Source organism: Bos grunniens, chromosome 5, assembly GCF_055505025.1.
Source record: "Bos grunniens cultivar Pamir isolate PY7600 chromosome 5, Bosgru_T2T1.0, whole genome shotgun sequence".
Lineage (NCBI taxonomy): Eukaryota > Metazoa > Chordata > Mammalia > Artiodactyla > Bovidae > Bos > Bos grunniens.
Window position 1 is genome coordinate 110,235,739 of NC_141169.1, and position 7,270 is coordinate 110,243,008.

The following is a 7,270-nucleotide window of genomic DNA, read 5'->3' on the forward strand; positions in this document are numbered from 1 at the left end:
GAAGAAGGTCGTGTGAGATTTATTGTACAATTTGTGATTAATTGGTGGTGAGGTGCAGAGGAGAGGAAGCAGGAGTTACAGCTTGGTCCTGGTGCGTGGTGAGAACGCCAATTCAGGGGAGCACCAGGGCAGGCAGGGTGCAGACAAGTGAAGGACTCATCAGCTATTTAGACATCAAAGTCTGGGGAGACATCAAAGAGCCCACCTTCCAGAGACAACAAACTGGAATCAGGAGTGTTGATGCTGGTGCTGACAGGGCCACCGAGTCAGGGTCTGGGGGGACTGGGACTGGGGCTGGAGCTCGGGGGGAAAAGCAGGAAGGACTCAGAGCTCACTGCCTATGCTGGATGCAGCTCAGAAGGATCATGTGATAAAATGCACAGAGGAAAGAAGGTGAACAGGCCAAGCTGAGTCACCTCTGGGGACCTGGAAAATGAGCTGGAGAAGGAGACAGAGAATCCAAGGACAAAACGACCACAAGTAACATCGATTAAGTGCTCATCATATTCCAGGCACAACTCTAAGGTCCTCTCGAGTATTAATTCATATAACTCTCACAACCACCTAGCGAGGGGAGCACCACTAGTAGAATCAGGGACAGAGACAGGGAACAGCTGCGGACCCCCCAGTGAGGCCCAGGGCCAAGGGCCATGTCCTGGACCCCCAGCTGTTTTGCCTCCAAAGTGGGGGTACAGGCCAGGGATGAAGGCATCTCAAGGTGGGGTGGTCTCCGGGAGATGGTGAAGGACAGAGAAGCTTGGTGTGCTGCCGTCCATGGGGTTGCAGAGCTGGACACGACTTAGCGACTGAACAATAATACTGGGGCTCTGGCTGGGTTTTTTTTTTTGTTGTTGTTGTTTGTTTGTTTGCTTTGTGGCTGTGCTGGGTCCTCGTTGCCGCATTGGATTTCTCTAGTTGTGGTGCTTAGGTTTAGGTTACCCCGAGGCATGTGGGATCTTAGTCCCTCAACCAAGAACTGAACCTGTGTTCCCCAAGTGGGGAGGCTGATTCTTAACCAGCAGACCACCAGGGAAGTCCCTGGCTTGGGTTTTTCACTCCACTGGATTATCTTTGTGCAGAATTCAGGTCTGTCCCCCCCACTGGTGTCCTGTTAGCTGCTTAGGGATTATTTTTAACCCACTGAGGTACCAGGGAGACCTCGGATCCATCATCTTTATGACTCTCCAGCCATCCCCATCCAAGGACTCACACAGACAGTCCCTGATTCTTCTTGACCATATTTGGCCTCTGTACTGTCTACAACATCCTCTAGAACAGGGGAGGCTCAGATCTCCTTTCTCAACTCATTTATTTCTTTGTTCACCAGATAGTTATCGAAAGTCTGCTATGGGGCAGGTGCTATACTAGCTGGAGAAGATGAACAATGATCAAATGGATATATATTTGTGAGAAAATCAGAGAGCGTGACGTGAGGGACTGGAGAAGAAGGAGGAGGTGAGGGACTGGAGAGGGAGGAGGAGGTGGAGCTATTTCAGAGAGCGGCTCTGATAACTAATAAGGACCTGCTGTGGAGCACTGGGAACCCTGGCTCAACACTGTGATAACCTACATGAGAAAAGAATCTAAAACAGAGTGGACATACGTATTAATATATGCAGAACTGATTCACTCTGGTGTACAGCAGAAACCAACACAACATCGTAAATCAACTAGACTCCAGTAAAAATTTTTAAAGGGTCAGGGCTCAGAGTAAGAGATGACAAAGATCCAAACACTGTAAAGGATCCAGGCAGGGGATTCGCCCTGGGATATAAACAGCTCAGAAATAGGGGGTGTATCCTGTTCATTTCATGCCCCTCAGAGCATCCTCGGCTGTGTCTCAGTAAACATTAGGGAGCAGCTTCTTGCAGGTATAACTGGGGAAAAACTACTGACTGTTACACTGGACTAGAGAGACATGTGTTGCCCAGAAACTTTTTTTAGAGGACACTTTATTAAAACTAGAAATACCCAGTATTTTTATATGGGATGTGAATGGGCAGGGATGTGAAAAAGGTTTTTCTATATTTTAATAGAGAACTCTTCTTTGCAGCAGTAACTATTATAATAAGATTTTATTGAACTAACCAATTATTAGAATTGTGCACATTTTATTACATGTAAATTTCATTACAATTTTCTGCCTTATACAAATAATTATTTTGGGACTTCCCTGCAGGTCCAGTGGTTATGACTCCATGCTTCCACTGCACGGGGCATGGGTTTGAATCTTGGTCAAGGAACTAAAATTCCAAAAGCCATGCAGCACAGCCAAAACAGAATTATTTCAAGTAGGCAATACATATATAAGGTTTAAAAATCGGAAAGCACAAATAAGAACTCAATGAAAAATCTTCCTCCACTTCTTGCTCTTGTTCTGCCCAGACCCATCCCATTCCCACCCCCTCCCCCACGTGTGGCTACTCGTACCAGCACCTGGTGTGTTTTTCCAGTTTCTTTCAGTTCAGTTCAGTCACTCAGTCGTGTCTGACTCTTTGTGACCCCATGGACTGCAGCACACCAGGCTTCCCTGTCCTTCACCATCTCCTGGAGCTTGCTCAAACTCATGTCCATCAAGGTGGTGATGCCATCCAACCATCTCATCCTCTGTCGTCCCCTTCTCTGCCCACCTTCAATCTTTCCAAGTATCAGGGTCGTTTGCAATGAGTCAGTTCTTTGCATCAGGTGGCCAAAGTATTGGAGTTTCAGCTTTAGCATCAGTCCTTCCAATGAATATTCAGGACTGATTTCCTTCAGGATGGACTGGTTGGCTTTCCTTGCTCTCCAAGGGACTCTCAAGGGTCTTCTCCAACACCACATTTCAAAAGCATCCATTCTTCGGCGGTCAGCTTCCTTTATAGTACAACTCTCACATCCATACGTGACTGCTGGAAAAACCATAGCTTTGACTATACAGACTTTTGTTGGCAAAGTAATGTCTCTGCTTTTTAATATGCTGTCTAGGTTGGGTATAGCTTTTCTTCCAAGGAGCAAGCATCTTTTAATTTTATGGCTGTAGTCACCATCTGCAGTGATTTTGGCAAAATGGTTGTCTGAGGAGACCTTACAAATAGCTGAGAAAAGAAGAGAAGCTAAAGGCAAAGGAGAAGAGGAAAGACATAACCATTTGAATGCAGAGTTCCAGAGAATAGCAAGGAGATGTAAGAAGTCTTCCTAAGTGATCAATGCAAAGAAATAGAGGGAAATAATAGAATGGGAAAGACTAGAGATCTCTTCAAGAAAATTAGAGATACCAAGGGAACATTTCATGCAAAGATGGGCACAATAAAGGACAGAAATGGTATAGACTTAACAGAAGCAGAAGATATTAAGAAGAGGTGGCATGAATACACAGAAGAACTATTCATAAAAGATCTTAATGACCCAGATAACCACAATGGTGTTATCACTCTCCTAGAGTCAGACATCCCAGAATGCAAAGTCAAGTGAGCCTTAGGAGGCATCACCATGAACAAAGCTAGTGGAGGTGATGGAATTCCAGCTAACCTATTTCAAATCCTAAAAGATGATGCTGTTAAAGTGCTGCATTCAACATGCCAGCAAATTTGAAAAACTCAGCATTTGGCCCCAGGACTGGAAAAGGTGAGTTTTCATTCCAATCCCAAAGAAAGGCAAAGCCAAAGAATGTTCAAACTACTGCACAATTGCCCTCATCTTACGCACTAGTAAAGTAATGCTCAAAATTCTCTAAGCCAGGCTTCAACAGTACATGAACTGTGAACTTCCAGATGTTCAAGTTGGATTTAGAAAAGGCAGAAGAACCAGAGATCAAATTGCCAACATCCATTGGATCATAGCAAAAGCAAGAGAATCCTAGAAAAACACGTACTTCTGCTTTATTGACTATGCCAAAGCCTTTGACTGTGTGGATCACAACAAACTGTGGGAAATTCTTAAAAGAGATGGGAACACCAGACCACCTGACTTGCCTCCTGAGAAATCTGTATGCAGGTCAAGAAGCAACAGTTAGAACCGAACATGAAACAATGGACTGGGAGTTCGTCAAGGCTGTATATTGTCACCCTGCTTTTTTAACTTATATGCAGAGTACATCATGGGAAATGCAGGGCTGGTGAATGAAGTACAAGCTGGAATCAAGATCACTGGGAGAAACATCAATAACCTCAGATATGCAGATGACACCACCCTTATGGCAGAAAGCCAAGAGGAACTAAAGAGTCCCCATGAAAGTGAAACAGTGTGAAAAAGCTGGCTTAAGAATCAACATTCAAAAAACTAAGATCATGGCATCCGGTCTATCATTTCATGGCAAATAGATGGGGAGACGATGGAAACAGTGTTTCTTTATATAGATACAATTAAGTACAAATAGTCCACTCTGCATTTTGCTCTTCAAAGTTCCATAATACATCTTTCAAGTCAGTACATGGAGGGTTTCTCCTTCTAGTGGCAGCTGTCTTGCATTCCTGGTATGAAGGGCCACGATTTAGTTGATGTGTCCCACAGACGGGCCGTAAGACATCCTGTCTTTTGTTATTAAAACAAAGCTTCAGTACATAACCTGGAACGTTGATCATTTTACACACGTATGAGTAAAGCTGCAGAAGAAATTCCTACAGAAAAATCACTGGATCACAGGGCATATTAATTGTGATTTTATAGATAATGCTAAGTTGTCTTACCCAGAGGTTTTACCATCTGACTGTCCTGACAGCAAAATCAAGAGAACAGTGGTTCATTTTCCCCATCATTCATTGCATGTGTGTTTATCAACCACCTATGCTCTCTGATGCACCAGGAGAAGCCCTAGGGATGTTAACAGTACAGACAGGCTATCTGACCCAAAGGAGCCAATGTCGGAGTTGGTGGTTCTCGATGGGGACAATGTCACTTTGTGGTCCTGGAGACATAGCGAAGAAGGGCCTGGTCCAAAGTGTCAGTCGAGAAGTCCGGTCTCACGGGAGACGGACGCTCCCAGGTGCTGTGGACACTCGTGTCCCTGGAACCTGGAGGAAGGAGGCGGGGAGGTCAGGGGCTGGCCTCCAGGGCCAGTCAAGGAGGGTGGATGGGGGAGAGGAGGGGACAAAGAGGACCAGGGCCCGGGGTGAGGGGGAAGGTGAAGCAATGTGAAGCGCGCTAGGAAGGTGGGCGGTCGTGAGCGGCTGGGGGTGACCGCGTGGATGAGGTCAGAGGAACAGCAGCGCACCTGGTCCCAGGGCCCCGGGTACTTAGCTACGGAAGCGACCTGTGAGCACAGTGGGCAGGGCAGAGAGGGGATGGGTTATGTTTAGAAACCCTCTCTGCAGGCTAGAGGGCACGCTGGTGGGCCGTGGTGGCCCCTCCAGTTGGGAAGTGACAAGAGCCACCGCTCAGGTGGGAATGGGGGCGGGGCTCATGAGACACAGAGGAAGGTGTAGGCAGGAGAGAGAAGGGGAGCTGCAGAGCCCAGGGCTGGAATTCCCTCTCGGGGCGCCAGAATTGGCCAGATGCGGTCATCCAGGGGAGTGTGGCCCTCCCATCCCAGGCGCAGCTGCAAATGGGCCTTCAAGGAAGCCAAAGCAAGAGCAGTCCCGTGCTCAGCTCCCAGGAGCTGCTCTCGCTTCTCCTGGCCACGTGGATTGGACAGCACTACCTCTTTTCCTTCCAGGCAAGAGCCCCATTTCTGATGACTTAAAGGCTATGCGAACCCAGCTTGTGAGTAACATTGTCGCGTTCATTACCTCAGTTGCTCACCTGGTACCTGAAAGCTTTCTGCAACATACCCTCTGCCACCCCCAACCTTCTGGGGCCCAGCTTGAGTCCTGGGATTCCCACCTCCTCACAAGGAACCCTGTGTGAGCACCAGCCGTGGCACTCACATCCTTCCCTGTCTGTTGTTTGCTTTCCCAGCGACACTGCAGGTTTCTTAGGGCAGAAATCACGGTTTAGGTTTATCGTCTTAGAATCTCTCTTGGCCCTTAGACCTTTGAACAATGACTGTTGAAGGAGTGTATCCGGCTGAATCCTGAGCGGTGTGTTGACAGGGCTGCCATGCGCCCTGGGGCAGGCGTGGTTTACACCAGGGTCCTGGCATCCTTGTAAATAATGACCTCTTTCAATCTCCAAAGTGCCCTGGTTTGGAAGGTAAAGTATATGGTACCCTCTTTACAGGACACCCCATTGTCATGGCTGCTGTCAGGTGTCTCTGATTATAAGACATTCCTGCCAGAGACACCAGCGAATTCTGGTCAACTCGAAATGATGGGGCCCACTCTTCTGAGATTATGAGACAGAAACAAGACTCCAGAGTTACAGAGAGATTGGGAATTCAGGCAGATCCTCAAGTCAATAAAGCTTCTCTCAAAACAAGCACGTTGTAGAATCAACAGAGAAATGCTGATCAAAAATAGAGTGCAGTCTAGGCACCAAGGACGTGGCCTCCCACGTCAGGGAGGCACAGTGACTCACCGTGGGGACGGGGGGACGAGGCCAGGACGTCACTGAATGGACCACTTACACAATCAGTGTGAAGAAAATCTGGGCCTAGACATAGGGAAAATCAAATAGATCAGTGAAAGAAAACAGACAGACTCACCTGGTGGTCCAGTGGTTAAGACTTCGCCTTCCAAAGCAGGCAATGTGGGTTCAATCCCTGGTTGGGGAACTAAGATCCCACACTCCCTGAGGCCAAAAAACTAAAACATAAAACAGAAGCAATATTGTAACGAATTCAATGAAGACTTAAAAAATGGTCCACGTTAAAAAAAAAAATCTTTGATTTAAAAAAAAGGTTGGGTTACAGAGGTGTAAGCCTTTGTCGAAGCTCCTTGGTTAGAACACTGTAGGTCAGTCAGTTCAGTCGTTCAGTTGTGTCCAACTCTTTGCGACCTCATGGACTGTAGCACGCCAGGCTTCCCTGTCCATCACCAACTCCTGGAGCTTACTCAAATTCATGTCCACAGAGTCAGTGATGCCATCCAACCATCTCAATGCTGTAGGTAATTTGTTTATTTCACTATAGGTGAGTTTTACCTAAATAGAAAGAACCATAAATGACTTCAGTTATCCATATATTCGTACAAGTGTTTAGAGGTGAGACGGACTGTTATCTCAAATATATCAGAAAATAAGATCAAGTGCTGTGTGTCTAGACGGACAGCTGGCTGGGTAGGTAAGTGATAAAGCAAACAGAAGGAAATGTTAGTTGTAGAATACACATACATGGCAAGTATATACATGTTCACTGTACAATTCTTACAATTTTTCTGTGTGTTTGAAATTTTTCATAATAAAATACTGGGGAAGGGGC

General features: G+C 46.5%; 1 long non-coding RNA gene across 2 annotated transcripts; it reads right to left on the reverse strand.

The window, feature by feature from the left end:
* Positions 1-2,060: 2,060 nt before the first annotated feature.
* Positions 2,061-6,993, reverse strand: LOC147373014 (uncharacterized). Of its 2 annotated transcripts, none has more exons than XR_015164475.1 (2): positions 6,557-6,993; positions 2,061-4,988 (listed from the first exon to the last, which is right to left on the reverse strand). It is a non-coding gene; the product is annotated as an uncharacterized LOC147373014 (long non-coding RNA). The 2 variants fall into 2 exon arrangements; XR_015164476.1 differs by lacking the exon at positions 6,557-6,993 and adding an exon at positions 6,430-6,504.
* Between the last annotated feature and the right edge of the window lie 277 nt (positions 6,994-7,270).